This window comes from Ovis aries, chromosome 25 (genome assembly GCF_016772045.2).
Source record: "Ovis aries strain OAR_USU_Benz2616 breed Rambouillet chromosome 25, ARS-UI_Ramb_v3.0, whole genome shotgun sequence".
Classification (NCBI taxonomy): Eukaryota; Metazoa; Chordata; class Mammalia; order Artiodactyla; family Bovidae; genus Ovis; species Ovis aries.
In genome coordinates this window covers 18012910-18036422 of record NC_056078.1, presented here as the reverse complement: position 1 = coordinate 18036422, position 23513 = coordinate 18012910, and the positions used below count along the sequence as shown (strand labels likewise).

The 23513-nt window shown below is 40.7% G+C and overlaps 1 long non-coding RNA gene across 1 annotated transcript in view; it reads left to right on the top strand.

Annotated features, from left to right (window-relative positions):
* The first annotated feature begins 14681 nt into the window (after window positions 1-14681).
* The window catches only part of LOC132658629 (uncharacterized), a 297402-nt gene continuing 288570 nt past the window's right edge, over window positions 14682-23513 (top strand). The window contains exon 1 of the long non-coding RNA XR_009598495.1: window positions 14682-15116. This is a non-coding gene — a long non-coding RNA (uncharacterized LOC132658629). The remainder of the gene's footprint in view (window positions 15117-23513) is intronic.

The window sequence follows — 23513 nt, the reverse complement described above, 5'->3', positions numbered from 1 at the left end:
CTACATAGTAGGTCCTTGTTGGTTATCCATTTAAAATATATCAGTATGTACATGTCCATCCCAAACTCCCTAACTATCCTTTCCCCTGGCAACCATAAGTTTGTTCTCTAAGCCTGTCAGTCTCTTTCTGTTTTGTAAGTAAGTTCAACTGTATCATTTCTTTTTAGATTCCACATATAAGGGAAATCATGTGATATTTCTTCTTCTCCGACTTACTTCACTCAGTTCGACACTCTCTAGGTCCATCCATGTTGTTGCAAGTGGCATTATTTCATTCTTTTTAATGTTTGAGTACTATTCCATTGTATATATGGACCACATCTTCTTTATCTATTCCTCTGCTGATGGACATTTAGGTTGCTTCCAGGTCTTGGCTATTGTAAACTGTGCTGCAGTGAACATTGGGATCCATGTATCCTTTCAGATCATGTTTTTCTCTGGATATATATGCCCAGGAGTGGGATTGCAGGGTCATACAGTAGCTCTATTTTTAGTTTTTAAGGAAACTCCATACTGTTCTACATAGTGGCTGTACCAATTTACAGTGTAAATTTACAGTTTACAATGACAGTCTCTCCACACCTTGCCAGCATTTATTTTTTTGTGGATTTCAGTGATGCCATTCTGGCTGGTGTGAGGTGATATCACATTGTAGTTTGGGTTTGCATTTCTCCAGTAATTAGCAATGTTGAACATCATTTCTTGTGCTTATTAGCCATCTGTTTGTCTCCTAGAAGAAATGTCTGTTTAGGTCTTCTGCCCATTTTTTGAGTGGGTTGTTTGTTTTGATGCTGTTAAACATCATAAGCTGTTTGTAAATTTTGGAGACTAATCTCTTATTGGTCATGTTATTTACAAATATTTTCTCCTAATCTGTGGATTGTCTTTTCATTTTGTTTATTGTTTCCTTTGCTGTGCAAAAGCTTTTGAGTTTAAGTTGGTCCCATTTGTTTGTTTTTGTATTTATGCCCTTTATTCTGGGAGATGGATCAAGAAAGATATTGCTGTGACTTATGCCAGGGAGTGTTTTGCCTATGTTTTCCTGTAGGAGTTTTACAGTGTCTGGTCTCACATTTAGGTCTTTCATCCATTTTGAGCATATTTTTATGTGTGGAGTTAAAGAATGATCTAATGATGATATTAGACTGTCCAGTTTTCCCAGCATCACTTGTTGAAGAGACTGTCTTTCCAACATTGTGTAGTGTTTCCTCCTTTGTCATAGATTAATTGACCATAGGTGCATGGGCTTGTTTTTGGATTTTCCATCCTGTTCCATTGACCTAATTTCTATTTTTGTGCCAGTATCATACTGTTTTGATGACTGTAGCATTGTAGTATAGTCTTAAGTCAGGGAGACTGATTCCTCTAGGTTCATCTTTTGGTGGACATGTCTTTGGGGATAGAATGAAGAGTAGAACTTGTGGGTTTCTATCTTTAAACTGGCTCTTTTGGTCTGTAGTATATTCTTCAAATAATTCTGGCATATCTCAATCTGAATTCAAAACTGCTCCAAGCTTCTTATTTGTGTGAAATCCTTCCTATGGCTTTTTATTAATTGCATTCAGGGACTTGTGTCAAAATCATTTAACAATTTGATACTGAGCCAGTGGGATAATAGTTCCAAGCAACTTAAAATTGTTCTCTAAAGGGACTCTTGTCTATTGAAGCTTAGTCAGGAACCATATTAAGTTAATTAAAAAATGGTCATCTAAGCCAATAAGAAAATGTTATTCTCTTTGTTTAAATCATTGAGCTACAGAAGCATTCCAGGACACATTTTTTTCAATTATAGTGATCCTAAGATGATTGCTTTGGCCATTCCTATAAAGCACTGTAGCTAACAGGTCATTTACCCTCTGATTTATACTAAAGGCCAGTAGTAATATTGACTGTTTGCTATAACATAGGTGTGGAAGATTTTCTGACATAACTAGGTAGGTTTTTTTTTCCTTTCTGTAGGAACACATAGGGCTAATAAGCTGTGACCATTAAATAATATCCACCAAATTCTGTGTACCTTTTTCCCCAAAGATAAATTATACTGTAGGAGGAAGAACTTTATCCCTGAAGATTCTCTTACCAAAACCTTCTTGCTTCCCCTCAAAGGACTCGTGTGTTGTTTAATTTTCTATGGGAAAATTTGCAAAAATTTCCCTTAGTGCCCTGTATGAGGTCAGAAAAGCTCAGAGTTGGCCCTAGGGGAGGTAATAAGTAGTTAGACCACCTTGCCCATTGGAGGCAGTGGACCAGTTACTCGCCTAGACCACAGAGAGGGCTATACCTACCTCTGTCTGCTTCTAAGAACTCAACAGGCTTATCAACTTAGGGGGGCTGGAACCACCCAGTTGGGGAAGAATAGAACTTTCATCAGAGAGATGGAAGCATGTGGAAAATATGTGAATCATGCTTTGAGTGAAAATGCAGAGACAACCACATCCATTTGGACACCTGCCTCTTAGTGTCTTGAAAAATCCTTCTCATTGTAATGAAAAATATTCCAGGAATGGGAGGCAAGCCTCCTGTTATAAATAAATTCTAAAATAGTATGAAACAATTTTATTTAATTCCCACTATAAGCCCAACTAAGTAGCTATCATCATCATCCCCAATTTAAATGTAGGGAAACTAAGGTTCTTTGAGTTTGACTATTTTGGCTAAGCTTGCAGAGTGGTGATATAGATTTAAACCCAGGCAGCTCAACTCCAGAGCCTTGAAGGTTTTGGGGGAGAAGTAGGTCCAACACAGGGTAACATCCTCGCATTCTCCCCCTACCTTTTTAAGTTTCATCAGAAAATGTCATGCAAGGTCACCTTTACTGCACAGAGAAGATGAAGAAACAAATAAATATGGGGGAGGAGGAAATGGAAAATAAAACTCCCACTGGGGTCTGGCTATTAATGTGTTTGCACTGTTCCTATACATGAATAGATCTGGTTCTGTGTCTGCTACTGAAAAGGAACCAAAAATGACCTTGAATTGAAACTCTTGCATAGGAAGGTGCTGTGAAGAGCTCAGAGAGACCACAGCACACCTCTGCAAGGGCTCTGAGAACAATCGTCATGGTTGCTTCCAGCCAGTGGAGGGATGGGGCGGGGGCATGCTGGTTATGTAGTTTCAGTTCTGACGAACTACCTGACCTCCAACACAAGGCCTGGGTTTTCCTCTCTACAGAATGGAGATTTTCTTTCCAAAGTGGGGACTCTTCCATCAGTGGCCTCTTAATATATGCTGCCTTTGTGAAGGCAAAGCCCTAGTTAACATTAAGATGGTTGAGATGAGGGGGTCTCTTAAGCAAATATCAATATCAGCCAAGCCCTCCCCTCTTCTACCTCATCTCCTATAGTTGCTTTCGCTGTCAGTGATGTCCAGCTCTTTGTGGGCCCCTGGACTGTAGCCTGCCAGGTTCCTCTGTCCATGGGATTTTCCAGGCAAGAATACTGGAGTGGGTTGCTATTCCCTTCTCCAGGGGATCTTCCTAACCTAGGGATCAAACCCATGTCCCCTGCATCTCCTGCTTTAGCAGGCAGATTCTTTACCACTGAGTCACATTCCCTATTGTTTCCCCTCTTTTTTCTCTTTCAATCACCTTTTGCTGTTCCTGGAACATACCAGGCACACTCCTGCCTCAGAGACTTTGCCCATGCTCTTTATCTTGCCCAGAAGCTTCCCCTTTAGCTACTCCCTGGCTTCCTTTCTTCTCTCAGGCCTTTCCTCAAACGTCCTCTCTTCAGTGAGGCCTTCCCTGGTTATCTGTTATAGCCACAACTGCATTCTGAGCTGCGCCCACCCTGCAACACACAGCCCTGCTTCCTCTCCTCTTCCCATTTTCGATTGTCTCCTCTAACCGAAGGTTAGCTCCATGAAGGCAAGGATTTACGTCTGCTTGATGCCTGTCTATATTTCAGCACCCAGGCAAGGAGTATGCTTCAGTCATGTCCCGACTATTTGTGACCCTATGGACTGTAGCCCAGCCAGGGTCCTCTGTCCATGGGATTCTCCAGGCAAGAATACTGGAGTGGGTTGCCATTTCCTCCTCCAGGGGATCTTCCCAACCTAGGAATCGAACCCAGGTCTCTTCTGTCTCCTGCATTGCCAGGCAGGTTTTCTTTTCTTTCTTTTTTTTTTTTTTTTTACCACTAGCGCCACCTAGGAAGTCCCCAGTGTGTAACCAGTACTCAATAAAAAACATGTGGATTGGATTAACGAGTAAATTCACAGATACTGGCTCTACCATATATTACCAGGCAACCTGTAGCAAATCAGTTAGTGAATGAGGTTTATTCTACTTCTATAAAATTGGGATGGTAATTTCTACCCCCCCGTTGTGAATTTTAAAAAAGATTACAAAAGTACATTCCTAGGACAATATTTGCATGCACTCAATGACTTATTTTGTGAGTCTGATGAAAGTAGTACACATAATAGTAAACTACCAGGCATGGTTTTAAGCACTTTATCTACCTTGATTCATTTAATTTGTACATCCTGTAAGGTGTGTACTATTATCATCATGCTTATCTGACAAATAAAGAAGCTGCAGGACTAACTTGCTCAAGGTCACAAGACTAGAAAAAAAAAATCACTGAACCTGGATTTGAACTCAGGCTGATCTGTTTCCAAAGTCCATCAGTTAGCTACTTCCCTGCATTGCTTTCTCCAGGAAAGAAGATACAATTTATTTTATACAGGTATAGAAAAGCACATTCAAGTAGTGAAAACTTCAGTTCACAAGTAGTTTATTTTTTTAACTAGTGGAATGTCTTCGTAGATAAAAAATGATAATAATTCACTTTCTAAATCAATTGGAATATTTAGACAGTGGCTAAATTATATTGAACCCCAAACCACGAAATATCTTTGGACAAGAAATGCTACCACTGAGGAGCTATGTGGAAACTGCATTTTATTTAGACACAGTCTATATGAACCAATACATTTCCATTTTAAAATAGAGAGCAGTGTCATTTAGTTTCCAAAGTTGAGTGGAAACAAAAACCAGGGCCATATAGACACACCCTAAACCAAGCACCTGCTTTTGAGGCTGCGTCAGATATTATTGTCCTGTTTTTCTTGTGAATTGGCTTCAATCATTTGTGATTCCTGTGCATTTAGCATATCTCATAACCAGCAGTCATTCATAATCTATTTTAAGTTTGGTTGGTTTCGCTCATGAGAGAGAACTCAGTAAGACTATATATTCTCCATTCATGGTGCTGGTTCTACAAGTCACTGCGTACCCATTAAGGTGGCATACACACACAAACTTTCCAAATCGTCTTTAAAGGCTTTCAGTTCCCTTTTTTCTTTTTTTGGTTTCTATTGCCTTCCCAGTAATGGCTAAGACATTGTCAGTTTGCCTTTCTTCTTGAGATTTCTCTAGAAGGCCTTGTGGCCTAAGCATTCATTTGGGACCCAGTTTTAATTTCCCATTGGTTTTGGTTTGGCTGTTTTACTTGCAAGAACAGAGAGCCATTTAAGCCAACTCAAGACGAAGGGCTTTAGCATATTGTATAATGTCACTTTATTTTTAAATGATGAAGGAATGTGGAAATCCAAGAACCAGGAACCGTATTAAATGTTGGCCTCAAAGAGCCTGGAGCTCAAAGTTGACTCTAGATTCAAGAAGGCTCCCAGGCCTTCAGCAGCAGGAGTTCATGGATCTTTGATTTCTATGATTAAGTGACATGCTATATATCCACTTTATCTGGTCCTAGCACTAAATGATCTCTATTTTTCTTCATGCTCAGGGCCCTAAGAAAGAATCTGATTGGTCCCGTCCACCTTAGAGGGCAAACTAGAACTCCCTGACCAGTCTATGGTTTGTGTACTGGTGCCTGAGCTACAGCCAATCATTTGTGGAGAGAGGGGGTAGGGCTCTGAGTATTAAACATGGCTTCCTGGGCCTGCCCCTTTGGCAGGAAGTGTGGGCAGGGTGGATCCCCTCAGAAGAGGTTGTGAGTGGGTTGGCACAGTGCTGACCTTTCCAGAATATCATCTTGTAAGAGACTAAAGTGTTACTTAAATCACACAATCATTTACCAATGTAAGATGATATTATATTGACAAACATGCAACTTGGAAAGACATCTCTAAAACCACATATATACATCGTTGCAACTGGCATGCTTAAAACCTGAAACAAATTTCATCATTTCTTTGCACTATGTTTTATCTAAAAATGTTCGTTCTTCTGCCTGATAAGTCAAGCTGTTAGTCAGGGCTTTCTTAGTCAGGCCCTCCAAGTTTTGGTGAACATATTACACTCAGCACAATTCTAGCTGATGCCATTCATAGAAGTTTCAATGTGTTGACCAAACTGAAGCTTCATTAACCTTTGCAGTTGCCTAGTCAGTTGCTGAGGTTTTGTTTTAATTGAGCTGGTTAAACCCACTGACTGGTTATTACCTTTGACTGAGTATACACAATGCCAAGGGCCACAGTTTTAAACACAGGCAGAACACATTCATGACTTCAGAGGTCCCTCGTGTCAAATTTGTGATGCCCATGTTGTTGGTGAGCTCTCCTTTGAGGACTGGCCTGCTGCCACCCATGGACCCTGAAGAACAAGGGGCGTGCAATGGGAACATTCAAGATCCAGGTCTGGATGCATTGCTGCAGTGGCTGGGAGAGTTGTGGTGCTGGTGGTAGAGATGGCTGGTATAAAGGTATATGACATGGCGTACTTGGCCTGCATTACAATTCTAGACAGCAACCCCCCCTAGGCAAAGGTCAGATCCTTATGCTTAAGGTAACTGTTTTAAGATGAGTTGAGTCACTACCCATGGCAGGCGTTGGTGACATGTATCTGTGTGAATGGCACTCTCTTTTCATGAGTCCCCAACAGAAACCAGTCTCTCCTGACACTAGAGGTCCATAGCAATCTAGCTGTGCTTCTCTGTGGCCTACATTACTTTCTACCCATATTGACAATCTCTGTCTGATTTTTTACCACCCTCTGATGGAAGCTTGTATTAACACAAGATCAATGTCTAGTTCCTTTCTGGTGTTCCTGCCATTTAATAAATATTTGTTGAATGAATGAGAGTAAGAACCTAAACCTTTTCAGTCACCAGATTGACTGTGGCCATGTTGCTTCACTGTTCTCTTTGCTCAGTGACAATATTTGGCCTAAGAGGAATGTCTGAGATGGGATCATTGTCAAGTGAAGCTAATTTCAGTATCAAGTTTATTTAAAATTTTCAAATGTCTGTAATGTAGATACTGTGAAACACCATCAGTATATCCTGTAATATGTAGAAGGGTCCACAGACACAGTAGATCACCAGCAGGAGGACAAAATTTCTAGGGAACAGATCAGGAAATTTCCTTGAGCGTATGGAGAGAAGGAGGTGGAGAAGAGGGAGGAGTGGCGGGTAATAGCTAATGTTTATTGATAGTTTACCACATGTCAGGTCCTATTATAAGCATTTTACATAATTAACTCATTTGAAACTCACAACAGAGACTTACCTTGTTGTCCAGTGGCTAAGATTTCATGCTCCCAATGTAGGGGGCCCTGTTTCGATACCTTTTCAGGAAAATAGATCCCACAGGCTGTAACTAAAGGTCTCACATGTTGCAACAAAGGCCCAGCACAGCCAAAATAAATAAGTAAAACTCACTACAGGTGTATGGGAAAGTTACCATTATCCCATTTTACAGATGAGTCTGGCACAAGACTGAGCAAGTTATCCTGCGGTCTGTGAAGTCCAACTTGTATTCCAGGACTCCCCTTCTCCTTCACCTTCTCCTTTTTCTTTCCCATTCTGTTTGTACCTCATAGATTAAAAACATTGTTGATGAATGTCAAATATTATTAAATACTAGATGTTAAAATATGGCTGCGTGGCGCAGGATCTGCCCAGAGGAGCTACCCCATGTCCAAGGTCAGGATCAGTGACTGTGCTTTCCTGGAAAAGCTGTGAAGAGCGGTAAGAGAAACCCAAGTGAGAGGGTAGGTGCTAAGAGAGGGCATCAGAGGGAAGACAGACTGAAACCACAGTCACAGACAACTAGCCAATCTGATCACATGGACCACAGCCTTGTCTAACTCAATGAAATTAAGCCATGCCATGTGGGGCCACCCAAGATGGAAAGGTCATGATGGAGAGGTCTGACTGAATGTGGTCCACTGGAGAAGGGAATGGCAAACCACTTCAGTATTCTTGCTTTGAAAACTCCATGAACAGTATGAAAAAGAAAAAAGATAGGACACTGAAAGATGAACTCCCCAGGTCAGTAGGTGCCCAATATGCTACTGGAGAAGAGTGGAGAAATAACTCCAGAAAGAATGAAGAGATGGAGCCAAAGCAAAAACAGCACCTGGCTGTGGATGTGACTGGTGATAGAAGCAGAGTCCAGTGCTATAAAGAGAAATATTGCATAGGAACCTGGAATGTCAGGTCCATGAATCAAGGCAAATTGGAAGTGGTCAAACAGGAGATGGCAAGAGTGAACGTTGACATTCTAGGAATCAGCAAACTAAAATAACCTGGAATGGGTGAATTTAACTCAGATGACCATTATATCTACTACTGTGGGCAGGAATCCCTTAGAAGAAATGGAGTAGCCATTATAGCCAACAAAAGAGTCTGAAATGCGGTACTTGGATGCAGTCTCAAAAACGAAAGAATGATCTGTTTGCTTCCAAGGCAAACCATTCAATATCACGGTAATCCAAGTCTATGCCCTGACCAGGAAAGCTAAAGAAGCTGAAGTTGAATGGTTCTATGAAGACCTACAAGACCTTTTAGAACTAACACCCAAAAAAGATGTCCTTTTCATTATAGGAGATTGTAATGCAAAAGTAGGAAGTCAAGAAATACCTGGAGTAACAGGCAAATTTGGCCTTGAAGTACAGAATGAAGCAGGGCAAAGACTAATAGAGTTTTGCCAAGAGAACGCACTGGTCGTAGCAAACACCCTCTTCCAACAACACAAGACAAGACTCTGTACATGGACATCACCAGATGGTCAACACCAAAACCAGATTAATTATATTCTTTGCAGCCAAAGATGAAGAAGCTCTATACAGTCAGCAAAAATGATTGGGAGCTGACTGTGGCTCACATCATGAACTCCTTATTGCCAAATTCAGACTTAAATTGAAGAAAGTGGGGAAAACCACTAGGCGATTCAGGTATAACCTAAGTCAAATCCCTTATGATTATACAGTGGAAGTGAGAAATAGATTTAAGGGACTAGATTTGATAGAGTGCCTGATGAACTATGGATGGAGATTCATAATGTTGTACAGGAGACAGGGAGCAAGACCATCCCCAAGAAAAAGAAATGCATAAAAGCAAAATGGCTGTCTGAGGAGGCCTTACAAATAGCTGTGAAAAGAAGAGAAGCAAAAAACAAAGGAGAAAAGGATAGATATACCATTTGAATAAAGAGTTCCAAAGAATAGCAAGGAGATAAGAAAGCCTTCCTCAGCGATCTGTGCAAAGAAATAGAGGAAAACAACAGAATGGGAAAGACTAGAGATCTCTTCAAGAAAATTAGAGATACCAAGGGAACATTTCATGCAAAGATGGGCTCAATAAAGGATAGATATGGTATGACCTAACAGAAGCAGAAGATATTAAGAAGAGATGACAAGAACATACAGAAGAACTGTACAAAAAAGATCTTCACAACTCAGATAGTCACGATAGTGTGATCTCTCACCTAGAGCCAGACATCCTGGAATGTGAAGTCAAGTGGGCCTTAGGAAGCATCACTATGAACAAAGCTAGTGGAGGTGATGGAATTCCAGTTGAGCTATTTCAAATCCTGAAAGATGATGCTGTGAAAGTGCTGCACTCAATATGCCAGCAAATTTGAAAAACTCAGCAGTGGCCACAGGACTGGAAAAGGTCAGTTTTCATTCCAATTCCAAAGAATGCTCAAACTACCACACAATTGCACTCATCTCACATGCTAATAAAGTAATACCCCAAATTCTCCAAGCCAGGCTTCAACAATTCGTGAACCATGAACTTCCAGATGTTCAAGCTACATTTAGAAAAGGCAGAGGAACCAGAGATCAAATTGCCAACATCTGCTGGATCATGGAAAAAGCAAGAGAGTTCCAGAAAAACATCTATTTCTGCTTTATTGACTATGCCAAAGCCTTTGACTGTGTGGATCACAACAAACTGTGGAAAATTCTGAAAGAGATGGGAATACCAGACCACTTGACCTGCCTCTTGAGAAATCTGTATGCAAGTCAGGAAGCAACAGTTACAACTGGACATGGAACAATAGACTGGTTCCAAACAGGGAAAGGAGTACATCAAGGCTGTATATTGTCACCCTGCTTATTTAACTTCTATGCAGAGTACATCATGAGAAATGCTGGGCTGGAACAAGCACGAGCTAGAAGAATCAAGATTGCCAGGAGAAATATCAGTAACCTCAGATATGGAGATGACACCACCCTTATAGCAGAAAGTGAAGAACTGAAGAGTTTCTTGATGAAAGTGAAAGAGGAGAGTGAAAAAATTGACTTAAAGCTCAACATTCAGAAAACGAAGATCATGGCATCTGGTCCCATCACTTCATGGGAAATAGATGGGGAAACAGTGGAAACAGTGTCAGAGTTTATTTTGGGGGGCTCCAAAATACTGCAGATGGTGATTGCAGCCATAAAATTAAAAGACGCTTACTCCTTGGGAGGAAAGTTATGACCAACCTAGACAGCATATTGAAAAGCAGAGACATTACTTTGCCAACAAAGGTCCATCTAGTCAAGGCTATGGTTTTTCCTGTGGTCATGTATGGATGTGAGAGTTGTAAAGAAAGCTGAGTGCCAAAGAATTGATGCTTTTGAACTGTGGTGTTGGAGAAGACTCTTGAGAGTCCCTTGGACTGCAAGGAGATCCAACCAGTCCATTCTAAAAGAGATCAGTCCTGGGTGTTCATTGGAAGGACTGATGGTGAGGCTGAAACTCCAATACTTTGACCACCTCGTGTGAAGAGTTGACTCATTGGAAAAGACCCTGATGCTGGGAAAAGATTGAGGGCAGGAGGAGAAGGGGACAACAGAGGATGAGATGGTTGGATGGCATCACCGACTCAATGGGCATGAGTTTGTGTAAACTCCAGGAGTTGGTAATGGACAGGGAGGCCTGGCGTGCTGTAATTCATGGGGTTGCAAAGAGTTGGAAGCGACTGATTGACTGAACTGAACTGAACTAAGAGTAATTTATTCACTCATTAATTTATTAACAAAATTTCACGAACCATTATCACGTTACAGACACCTTTCCAGCAGTGACTATATTTGCCTTCTGAGAAGCCTTGAATCGTCAAAATGAGGTGATGATCATTCCTGATTTCATCCTTGTGGGACCGTGCTAGCTCTTTTCTGCCCTCATAAAAGTAAGCCTAGGTTTTTGATAGTCTTTAAAATATTAATAGAGTGTCAGTAAGAAAGACTAATGCACTTTTTGCTAATCTTATTGCTTCTCAGAGTATAACGTTGGTGTCGTGTTTTTCAAAATAAAACAAAACTGCCCTTCACTGGTGAAGATGAGATGAATTGAAGATAGGAGTTAGAGCGCCCTGTCCTACTTCTGTCCATAGCTAGTAGCGAGTGCAGATACTCCAGCTTGGGCAGGTCTACTTTACATTCACACTAGATGAAGGCGTTCACTACCTTGAACCTACTCTGACTTTCAAAGATACTACTTCAGAACCTCCAGTGTTATTTGGATAAATAATTCCCATTTCCGGGAAGGGTCTTTTTATTCCTCATTTGTTTTTATTGTTGACAGTTTTGGTTTGGTGAGAAAGCTTTCTGGCAAAAGCTGTGTCTAAGACAAGGAAGCTAAGTCAAATGGCAGAAAGGTTCTACTCGGTCCTACCAGACCAAGAGCAAAAAGAAATTCACCCTTCTGGGAACTTAAATGTCATGTGTACCCACTGCCTGAAGAATAGAAATTACATAATTCTTCAGATATTATTCTTAGGCAGAGTGGAGAACTGAAGCAGCATCCAGAACTCTGGTTTGGCTACAGAACTACTTCACACTAATGCAACACTATTCACATGCCTAGAAGCCAGGCATATACTAGCATTCAGTAAATATTTGTGGAATAACTAAGTGAATAGGAAAAAATCTTGAAAGGTGTCAATTGTAAATGTTGAAAGTAATTATCATCTCTTTGTTGTTGTTCAGCTGCTAAGTTGTGTCTCTTTGTGACCCCAGGGACTGCAGCACACAAAGCTCCTTTGTCCTCCACTATCCCTCAGAGTTTGCTCAAATTCATGTCCACTGAGTCAGTGATGCTACCTAACCATCTCAGCCTTTGCCATCCACTTCTCCTTTTGCCATCAGTCTTCCCCAGCATCAGGGTCTTTTCTAATAAGTCAGCTCTTTGCATCAGGTGGCCAAAGTATTGGAGCTTCAGCTTCAGCATTAATCCTTCCAATGAATATTCAGGATTGATTTTCTTTAGGATTGACTGGCTGGATATCCTCTTGTATAGCTGCAAATTCTTATTTTTCTACTATAAATATGTGTTATTTGTATAATAATAGTTTAAAAATTATAGCCTTAATTTTCCAAGAAATTACTGATTTTAAGCTCTAGTGAGGGCAAAGATGGGCCTGGATTTTTCTGGCTTTATAATTGATGAGCTCAGCTTTATCATGAGCAGTATAGCTACAACCCTTGTGACTAAGTTCCTGGAAGACTGGTCCTTTTCATAATCTGGATCAAGTTAACACTTTCTAACCAGTGGGGAAGTAACTACTTGGTTCTCTATGCAAAGGGATTAAGAATCACAGAATGTTGGAGGTTGTCTTGGCTAATTTTTTTAGTTTTCAGATGAAGGAACTATGATTGGTTAGCCTTGAGCAAACCAGTAGTGAAACTGGTATTAGAATTCAGCTCTTCTGTGAGCACAATCCCCATTTGCTATCAGTCAGAAATCCAATAAAGAACTGCTGGCATACTTAACTGGGTAATTGAGGAAAATTTAATAAAGGCACTATTTAAAAGGTGTGGGCAGAGTTGAGCTGATCCAGCAAAGGAAGTGATACATTCCAGGTCATGCAAAATGGTGAGCGGTTACATTCCTTGGCCTGAGGGAGACAAGAGTGGGAGCAGTTATAGAACCTAGAGAGATCAGGGGTAAGGAGAAGGTGCCTGATGTACTGGGGCCTCCAGTAGAGGGACACAGTCCATCTGTAGCAACCAGAGAGCCTGGTGACAAATAGCCCACCCTCATTCTTTACCCAGCTGGAAACCAGAGATCCAGAGAGCCTGTTGATGCAGTTCAAAGAGGTCAACATCCCAGGGCATAGAGCAGTGAGGAAGGATGGAGTGTGGATTTGAGGGGCCTGTGGAAAATATCCATCACATCTGGCCTCAGGAGGATAACCCCAGTCCTATCTTTGTTCTCACTTCAGCTTTAAATCACTAATAACCTGGACAATTGGGGTAACATTTTTGAAAACTACTATTATACAAATAATACATATTTATAACAGAAAACCAAAACATGCAGCTATTTAAAAAGATTATAATTACTTTCAACTTTTATGATTGATACTTTATTTAAGACTTTTTATTCATTCATCCATCCATCCATTTTCATTCATTCATGCCACAGACATTGATAGAATGTCAATGTGTGCCTCCCTGTTCTAGGCATGTGTATGTTGGAATAAACAAAATAGACAAAAATTTCTTCTCTCAAGGAGCTAACCCTCTAGGGGGGAAGAGTCCCAGTAAAGGACATAAATGACCAAAATGACAATATGTGAGGTAGTGATTAAGGGATAAGAAGAAAAATAAAGCAAGGGAAGAAATAAGAGTGGTATGGGGGAGATATTGTAATTTTAAATAAAGTGGCCAGGGATCTTTGTGTGTATGTGTGTGTATGTGGCCAGGGATCTGTGTGTGTGTGTGTGTATGTGTGTGTGTGTGTGTGTATATGTGTGTGAAAAACAGGGAAAGCCAGTGAGCAATAACCACCTGTTTGTAGGGCTTTTCCTCTGGCTAATTGCTGAGTGTTCAGATAATGGAGAATGTAGGTGGTGTGACTTCCCCCCTCCCTCGCAGTTTCAAAATGTCTCTCTTATTAGATTTTTTAAAGGGCAACGCTTTCTCCACTCCTTATATCAACCATTAAAAAAGTGCCGTGGGGAAACCTCAGTGCAAGTTTATTAGCCAAATTATTGGTATCTGACCCTTTCTAGCTGGGTGACTTGGGGGAAGTCATTTAACCTCTCTGAGCCTCAAGTTCCTCATGTGAGAAAATGAGGGTTTTGGTGACAAGGAAGGAAATCAGATTAGATCTGAGACAGACCTTGTGCCCAGCACACAGTTGATGGTCAATATATGGTGGCTTCTTTCCTTCTCTGGACAGGGTTGCAGAAAAGGCATGTTCTGGGACTTCCCTTGTGGTCCAGTGGCTAGACCAGGCTCCCATTGCAGGGAGCCCAGGTTTGATTCCTTTTTGGGGAACTAGATCTCATATGCTGCAACTAAAGGTCTGGCATGATGCAGTGAAAATCAAAGATCTCACATGACGCAACCAAGACCTGGCCCAGCCAAGTAAATAAATGAAAATAAATATGTTAAAAGGCATGCTTTTCCAAAAGTGCAGACTTCAGATCGACAGAACTGAGGACTTTGCTGAACAGTCTATTAACAACAATATCTGGCATTAACTGACAGCTTGGAGAAGGCAATGGCAACCCACTCTAGTACTCTTGCCTGGAGAATCCCAGGGACAGAGGAGCCTAGTGGGCTGCTGTCTATGGGGTCGCACAGAGTCGGGACACGACTGAAGCGACTTAGCAGCGGCAGCAGCAGCAGCAGCAGCAGCAGCAACTGACAACTAGGTACCAGGCAGAAATTTACATGTGTGTCTCACTAAATCCTTGCAATTTAAGATGAGGCAGTGGAGGCGTAGACCCCCTTGCACAGGTGGTAGGTCACAGAAGCAAGGCTTGACTCCAAATCTGGCTGATATCAGCCTGTGCTTTCTTTACCAGGCGCTGTGCTCCTCCTCTCCCCTGCCCTGCCCCATGAGGAAGAGTCAAGGATGGATGGAACCGGAGTGTAGGGAGGGATTTTCTCATAATTCAAAAGCCCATGAAGATCTCTAGACTATCAGGTAGGGACCATTTATGACCCTGGAAAAACTTTTACTAAATACCATTGGTGCAGTGGTTCTGAAAGTTGGGAGCTGGACTGATTGCCTCTGAATCTCCTGAGTAGTCTTTTTTTTTTTTTTTTTTTTTTTAAATACAAATGCCAGAACTTTATCACTTGAAATTCTAGTTAAGTAGGTCTGAAGCAAGGCCTTGAGTGTTCATATTTTTCAATACGGTCCCAGGTGTTTCTGATATGGCAGATTTGGAAAACACCTCCCAAGGGCCCAAATAATTAATAATAATGCTCCTTGGGACTCCTCTTTTCCCTTTGCCTGGTTGCCACCACGATCATGAATGGATAACTCTTCCCAGTGGTAGTAAGCATGCTGGGGTATCTAATGCAGGCTTCATCTGAATATTTTATAAAAATATTAAGATGATATTCCCTTGAAGCATTTAGAGGAGAGACTCCCTCCTGGTGAGCTCACTACTCAACATTCTTTGGCCATTGAAAGAACAGTCCATCAGCTGCTCTACTCTCCAGGCCACAGCTTCTGTTAATACAAGCTCATTATGAGAGACCTTGTCAAACGTTGCTGAAATCAAGATACACAGTGTCTGTGCTGCTCCTTTCACTAAACGCTCCAGAAGCACCAGCCAAGCAAAGTGCAGTTGGTTGGCATAACTATCAGTGAACCCATGCTAACTGCCATATCAGCAACTTCTTTTCCAAGGGCCCAAAAGTGTTTTTTTTGTTTTGTTTTGTTTTGTTTTTCGAGAAACAAAAGAACCCACTCTTTTCTTTGTAAGTTTCCACAAATGTGAGCTGGAAAATGGTGCTTACATCAGTTAATTGTAAAATCAATTTGGGCCCCAAATGGCATCATTTAGGTCTTGGTATTAATATTTCTGTCAAGAACAAGGGCTCAGGCTATTGGCATGTCTGGGACTTTGGAGAGAAGAAAGTACTGGAATAACTCTGACCCAGTGGTCTTAAAGTTGTACATTTACCACCTTTCTTTGATAATCAAGAGAGGAGAAAGCTACCCAGTCATTCATATTCAATGTAGATCATTTAGTTAGTCTACTGACACCTTTGGGTCTATACCCATCCTATTACTTTCCTGATGACAGCAAATGAATCTGGCAGCTCTCCTCCTCCATCACAAAAAACATGGAATCAAAGCTCCTAATTGGGAGGGAGTTTTCTTTTTTTAATTGGTTTATGTTTTTTATTTTCTTTTTTTGAAAGATTGATCTTTTCTTACTTTTGGATCTAGAGTGGCTGTCAGTTCCTTATGAGTCTTCAAAAGCCCCAGTAAGTACTTCAAAAGTGAGTTGTATTGCCTTAAGGATATGGCTTAATCAGCATTGCCTTATGTATCTGATCTGTATGTTACCTTTCATCTTGGTGCTCATGTTCCTTGACCTGAGTTAAGCCTCTTTGGTTTATTTGGCTTCCCTGGTGGCTCAGAGGTTAAAGCGTCTGCCCGCAATGCGGGAGACCTGGGTTTGATCCCTGGGTCAGGAAGATCCACTGGAGAAGGAAATGGCAACCCACTCCAGTACTCTTGCCTGGAGAATCCCAAGGACAGAGGAGCTTGGTGGCCTACAGTCCACGGGGTCGCAAAGAGTTGGACACGACTGAGCGACTTCACTTCACTTTGGTTTATTTATCCTAAAGTGTCCGCTCGATAAAGGACAGAAATGGTATGGACCTAACAGAAGCAGAAGATATTAAGAAGAGGTGGCAAGAATACACGGAAGAACTGTACAAAAAAGATCTTCATGACCCAGATAATCATGATGATGTGATCACTAATTTAGAGCCAGACATCTTGGAGTGTGAAGTCAAGTGGGCCTTAGAAAGCATCACTACGAACAAAGCTAGTGGAGGTGATGGAATTCCAGTGGAGCTGTTTCAAATCCTGACAGATGATGCTGTGAAAGTGCTGCACTCAATATGCCAGCAAATTTGAAAAACTCAGCAGTGGCCACAGGACTGGAAAAGGTCAGTTTTCATTCCAATCCCAAAGAAAGGCAATGCCAAAGAATGCTCAAACTACCGCACAATTGCACTCATCTCACATGCTAGTAAAGTAATGCTCAAAATTCTCCAAGCCAGGCTTCAGCAATACGTGAACTGTGAACTCCCTGATGTTCAAGCTGGTTTTAGAAAAGGCAGAGGAACCAGAGATCAAATTGCCAACATCTGCTGGATCATGGAAAAAGCAAGAGAGTTCCAGAAAAACATCTATTTCTGCTTTATTGACTATGCCAAAGCCTTTGACTGTGTGGATCACAATAAACTGTGGAAAATTCTGAAAGAGATGGGAATACCAGACCACCTGACCTGCTTCTTGAGAAACCTGTATGCAGGTCAGGAAGCAACAGTTAGAACTGGACATGGAACAACAGACTGGTTCCAAATAGGAAAAGGAGTACGTCAAGGCTATATATTGTCACCCTGCTTATTTAACTTCTGTGCAGAGTACATCATGAGAAACACTGGACTGGAAGAAACACAAGCTGGAATCAAGATTGTCGGGAGAAATATCAATAACCTCAGATATGCAGATGACACCACCCTTCTGGCAGAAAGTGAAGAGGAGCTAAAAAGCCTCTTGATGAAAGTGAAAGTGGAGAGCAAAAAGTTGGCTTAAAGCTCAACATTCTGAAAACGAAGATCATGGCATCTGGTCCCATCACTTCATGGGAAATAGATGGGGAAACAGTGGGAACAGTGTCAGACTTTATTTTTGGGGGCTCCAAAATACTGCAGATGGTGATTGCAGCCATGAGATTAAAAGATACTTACTCCTTGGAAGAAAAGTTATGACCAACCTAGATAGTATATTCAAAAGCAGAGACATTACTTTGCCGACTAAGGTCCGTCTAATCAAGGCTATGGTTTTCCAGTGGTCATGTATAGATGTGAGAGTTGAACTGTGAAGAAGGCTGAGCACCGAAGAATTGATGCTTTTGAAGTGTGGTGTTGGAGAAGACGCTTGAGAGTCCCTTGGACTGCAAGGAGATCCAACCAGTCCATTCTGAAGGAGATCAGCCCTGGGATTTCTTTGGAAAGAATGATCTAAAGCTGAAACTCCAGTACTTTGGCCACCTCATGCAAAGAGTTGACTCATTGGAAAAGACTCTGATGCTGGGAGGGATTGGGGGCAGGAGGAGAAGGGGACCACTGAGGATGAGATGGCTGGATGGCATCACAGACTCGATGGATGTGAGTCTGAGTGAATTCCGGGAGTTGGTGATGGACAGGGAGGCCTGGCGTGCTTCGATTCATGGGGTCGCAGAGAGTCGGACATGACTGAGTGACTGAACTGAACTGAAAGTGTCCTATTTATATAAAAAAACCAACATGTTCAAAACTTACAGTATTCTTTACTTTAGTAGTAGATTCACTATATGATCTGTTAAGTAATGAACACAGCCAAGAAAATATATTTAAATCAATACTCTCATTTTTGTAACTATCCATATCGTATATGTCAGTGTATACAAGTAAAGATAGTCTTGTTATCATCCATTAGTTACTTTTCTTTCTAATAAATTAACAAACCCATATATTCTTTGACCTTATTTAATAATGGTTTTGGGCTTTTTTTATCTGAGTGTTGCCTTTTAATCATTGGAGAGCATGTAAAAATGTTAAGGAGTAAAATCGTAGTCATAATCTATTGAGGGCATTTACATCAGACACTAATCTCTACATGCCATACATGCATTAAGTTATTAAAACTACATTTTAAATTGTGACACTGCTGCTGCTGCTGCTGCTGCTGCTGCTAAGTCACTTCAGTCGTGTCCGACTCTGTGTGACCCCATAGATGGCAGCCCACCAGGCTCTGCCGTCCCTGGGATTCTCCAGCCAAGAACACTGGTGTTGGTTGCCATTTCCTTCTCCAATGCATGAAAGTGAAGTCGCTCAGTCATGTCTGATGCTTCATGATCCCATGGACTGCAGCCGACGAGGCTCCTCTGTCCATGGGACAGAGGCAAGAGTACTGGAGTGGGAAATTATGATGCTATTCTATAATTATTATTCTCTACATTTAACCATTTTGCTTTTCTTTCTCAACTGTCACCCCGAAGCTTATAGCTCAGAGAAAGTCAATTTTTTCCCTCCCTTGGAATAAAAAGAATTCTAATATATTAATAAAGTACTTTTTTTATATCCTAAGTTAACTTGAGTAGGCCTGCATGTAAATATTAGTCTTTTATGTTAAGATTAAAAAATTTTATTAGGTCTTTGTTACTAGCCCTGGAGTGGGATTTAAAGATGGCAGAGGATTACTAAATTCATACATTTGTTAATTCTTATAACAAGAATTTATTGAGTATTTACCACATGTAGGACACTTTGGTAGACATTAGGAATACAGAGATAACACGCTCCAGATTCTTATTCAACATTTATTACAACAAATTATCTAAGTGCAGTCTTTACTTACACCACTGGGGAAATATCTTGATGCATTTTAGAGGCAAGTTCCTTCTGCCCAATGCAGGTCCTTCTTCCCTGATCCTCCCTTATTCTTACTTGTGAACTATTCTTGAGGAGCACTTGAGGTTTTAGTGACTTAGTTTGTGCTTTGTCATTCAGTCTGGATCCAACGCGCTTGGTGGCACAGCATCCATTTAATCTCCCAGCCCTACTGCCAGAAGACTCTGCTATGTGGATTCCTTGCATTGCATGCTCTTGAAGTACCCAGTATTTTACAGACAGAGGGGATTTTACCTAAAGACAGAGATGGTTGTCTGACTCAGTGCAGATGCTAATTAAACCGTGATACTCTTACCCAGTCCAGAGGTCGTGACCTTCTCTTGGATGCTCTTTCTTCCAAACTGGGCAGACAGTCCAGCCTTGTGATTTCTCTGAAAAACTTCAAAAATACTGTGTCTCTGCAGCTTCCTTCCACTTTACTCTTTGACCCAATATTTTAATTCATAGGGGCTAATTCTTATAAAATAAAAATTCCCTACTTAGCTTCTGATCTAGATGTAGGTTGGATTTCCAGCAACCATGGAAATAATTGGGAAGGAGAGTGGTGGAAATAAAACCTCAGAGCAGCCAGAATAGCAGATGTCAAGGTCATGCACTGAAGCCCATGTGACTTTTTTCTGTTTAATAGACTTCTAGGCCCCATGTTATTTTCTTATTACTATTGTAACAAATCACACAGTTTCATGGCTTAAAACAACACAAATTTATTGTCTTATAATTTGGGGAGTCAGAAGTTTGAAATGGGTCTCATTAGGCTAGAATCAAGCTGTCAGAAGCACTACATTCCTTTCTGGAGGTTCTCAGGGAGAAACCACTTGCTTGCTTTTTCCAGCGTCTCACTTCTAGCTGCCTTAATTCTTTGGTTTGTGGCTCCCTTCCATCATCAAAGCCAGCAATGGCTGGTCGAGTCTTTCTCTTATCAAATCATTCTGACACTGACTCTCCTACCTCCATGTTTCACTTCCGAGTACACTTGTGATTACACTGAGCCCAACCAGTAATTCAGAATAATCTCCACTTCTCCGGGTCAGCTGATCAGAAATCTTAATTTTCCCTTGCTGTTTAGCACAGTATATTGAATATACTGTCTCTAGGAGTTAGGACATGAACACCTTTGTGTTGTCACTTCAGTCGTGTCCGACTCTTTGCAACCCTATGGACTGTAGCCCACCAGGCTCCTCTGCCCGTGGAATTCTCCAGGCAAGAATACTGGAGTGGGTTGCAGTGCCCTCTTCCAGGGGATATTCCCTTGACCCAGGGATTGGACCCACTTCTGTTAAGTCTCCTACATTGGCAGGCAGGTTCTTTACCACTAGTGCCACCTGGGAAGCCCATGGACACCTTTGCGAGGCCATTATTCTGCCTTCCACACCCAGGCTCAACTATACATATCTCTAGTTCATGGTAATACAATTACAGTTATTCAATGTATGAGCTTTTAAAGTAGCAAACATTGTGAGTGGTGGACAGTAGACACAATCATGTCTACCATAGGGGAGGAAAGCTAAAAGCCTAATGTCAGAGAAGAGATCAAAACTGAAAATCAAAATTGAAAATCACAGAACTAGCAAAGCATAGAGTCTGAGGTCTCAGAGACTGGGGAAAAATTCTCTCTACCATTTCAGTGGTGCCTGGGAGCATTTTGTCTTATGACACAAAACTTTAAACACTGTTCATAAATATAACCCTGCCTGAGTCATTAAGAAAATGTTTTATTCAGTTTTAAAAACAAGCAGCACACCATATCTTTTAAAAGAGGATTTTAAAAAATGAAGCCATAAGATATCCAGCAGAAATCTAGTGAGTATTCTTCTGATTTCTGAACAAGAAGCATTTTCTAAGCACGGAACAAAGAAAGAAATGAAAACAGAAAGGGAGTCATATTTTAATATAAATAGATACTAATATTTACATATTTAAAACAACATCAGATTAAAAGATAAATAACAAGCTGTGAAAATTATTTGTCACAAATATGACATTCAATAACCTTAACAGAGTTCATACAAATCAATGAGAAAAATATTAAGGCCACAGAGAAAAATGGCTATGTTATGTGTAGACAGTTCATAGGAGAATAAAATATTAGTGGTAAATTAGTATATATAAACATTCACATTCACTGGTAATAAAAAATGAAAACAGTATGGCAGTTTTAACTTATCAAATTAACACTTAAAAAAAATTTGCTATTATTGCTTTGTGTGTGTGTGAGACTATACTGGGTCTTTGTTGCGACACACGGGCTTCTCTGGTTGTGGCTCACAGGCTCTAGAGCTCAGAAGTTGTGGCACTGGCTTATTTGCCCTGCAGCATGTGGGATCTTAGTTCCCTGATCAAACTCTGTCCCCTACATTGGATGACAGATTCTCAACCACTGGACCAGCAGGGAAGCCCCAACACTGTTTTATTAAAAAATGATAATATTTAATGTTGGTGAGGGTGTGGTAAAATATGACCCTCATATAGATAGTACAAATCATCTGGAAGGCAATTTGACAATATGTAACAAGGGCTTATAGATACTTATGTATTTTGACATATTAGTTCTACTTTTAGGTATTTATTCAGAAGAGATAGAGACAGCTATTTATGAAAAAATATGTTCATAGTTATTTATAATAAAACAGTTGATTTATCCCATGAAGGTTAAATGAAGTATGATGCATTTATATTATGGACCCTTAAAGAGCCATTAAATCATATTTTCAAAGAATGTTTAGTGATATAGAAAATATTAAGTGAATTGTATCATTTATTCTATATTTAAGAAACAATTTCTATACAGAATAAGGTGAGAAAAATTACATCAAATGTTAAGTTATAGGTTTGTGAGTAACTTTTGCCTTATTTCTTCTTTTCCAAATGTTCAAGCTTTTAAAAATAAGCATATGTTTACTTTTACACTCAAAATTGTTTTGCTTTTCATAATAAAAAGTAGCGATGTACATACACTTTAGAAAGATTTTCAGATAAAAAGATTTAATTGTTTTGGTGTCTGAAGCTTCAGTTATGTAGACAGTTCATCCACATGAAATTTTTTTCTCCAAAATGGTGGATCAGACATTAGTATACTTTGGAAATGCTAGCTTACTTGAATAAAAGATAAAACTAGATTCATTTAATTTGGTTGAAGTGTTCAGTTTATGGCAGCATTTTTCCAAGTGTGTTTCAGGTAAATGGAGTACTCTAAGTTGTCTTGTGAGAAAAAAGCATTTGGAGTTCAATTACCATTAGAGAATACTGTATACTGGGTATTCCCTTCTTCAGTCAGTTCAGTTCAGTTGCTCAGTCGTGTCTGACTCTTTGCGACCCCATGAATCGCAGCACGCCAGGCCTCCCTGTCCATCACCAACTCCCAGAGTCCACCCAAACTCATGTCCATTGAGTTGGTGATGCCATCCAGCCATCTCATCCTCTGTCATTCCCTTCTCCTCCTGCCCCCAATCCCTCCCAGCATCACAGTTTTTTCCAATGAGTCAACTCTTCGCATGAGGTGGCCATAGTATTGGAGTTTCAGCCTCACCATCAGTCCTTCCAATGAACACCCAGGACTGGTCTCCTTTAGGATGGACTGGTTGGATCTCCTTGCAGTCCAAGGGACTCTCGAGAGTCTTCTCCAACACAACGGTTCAAAAGCATCAGTTCTTCAATGCTCAGCTTTCTTCACAGTCCAACTCTCACATCCATACATGACCACTGGAAAAACCATAGCCTTGACTAGACGGACCTTTGTTGGCAAAATAATATCTCTGCTTTTGAATATGCTATCTAGGTTGGTCATAACTTTCCTTCCAAGGAGTAAGCGTCTTTTAATTTCGTGGCTGCAGTCACCATCTGCAGTGATTTTGGAGCCCAAAAAATAAAGTCTGACACTGTTTCCACATCTATTTCC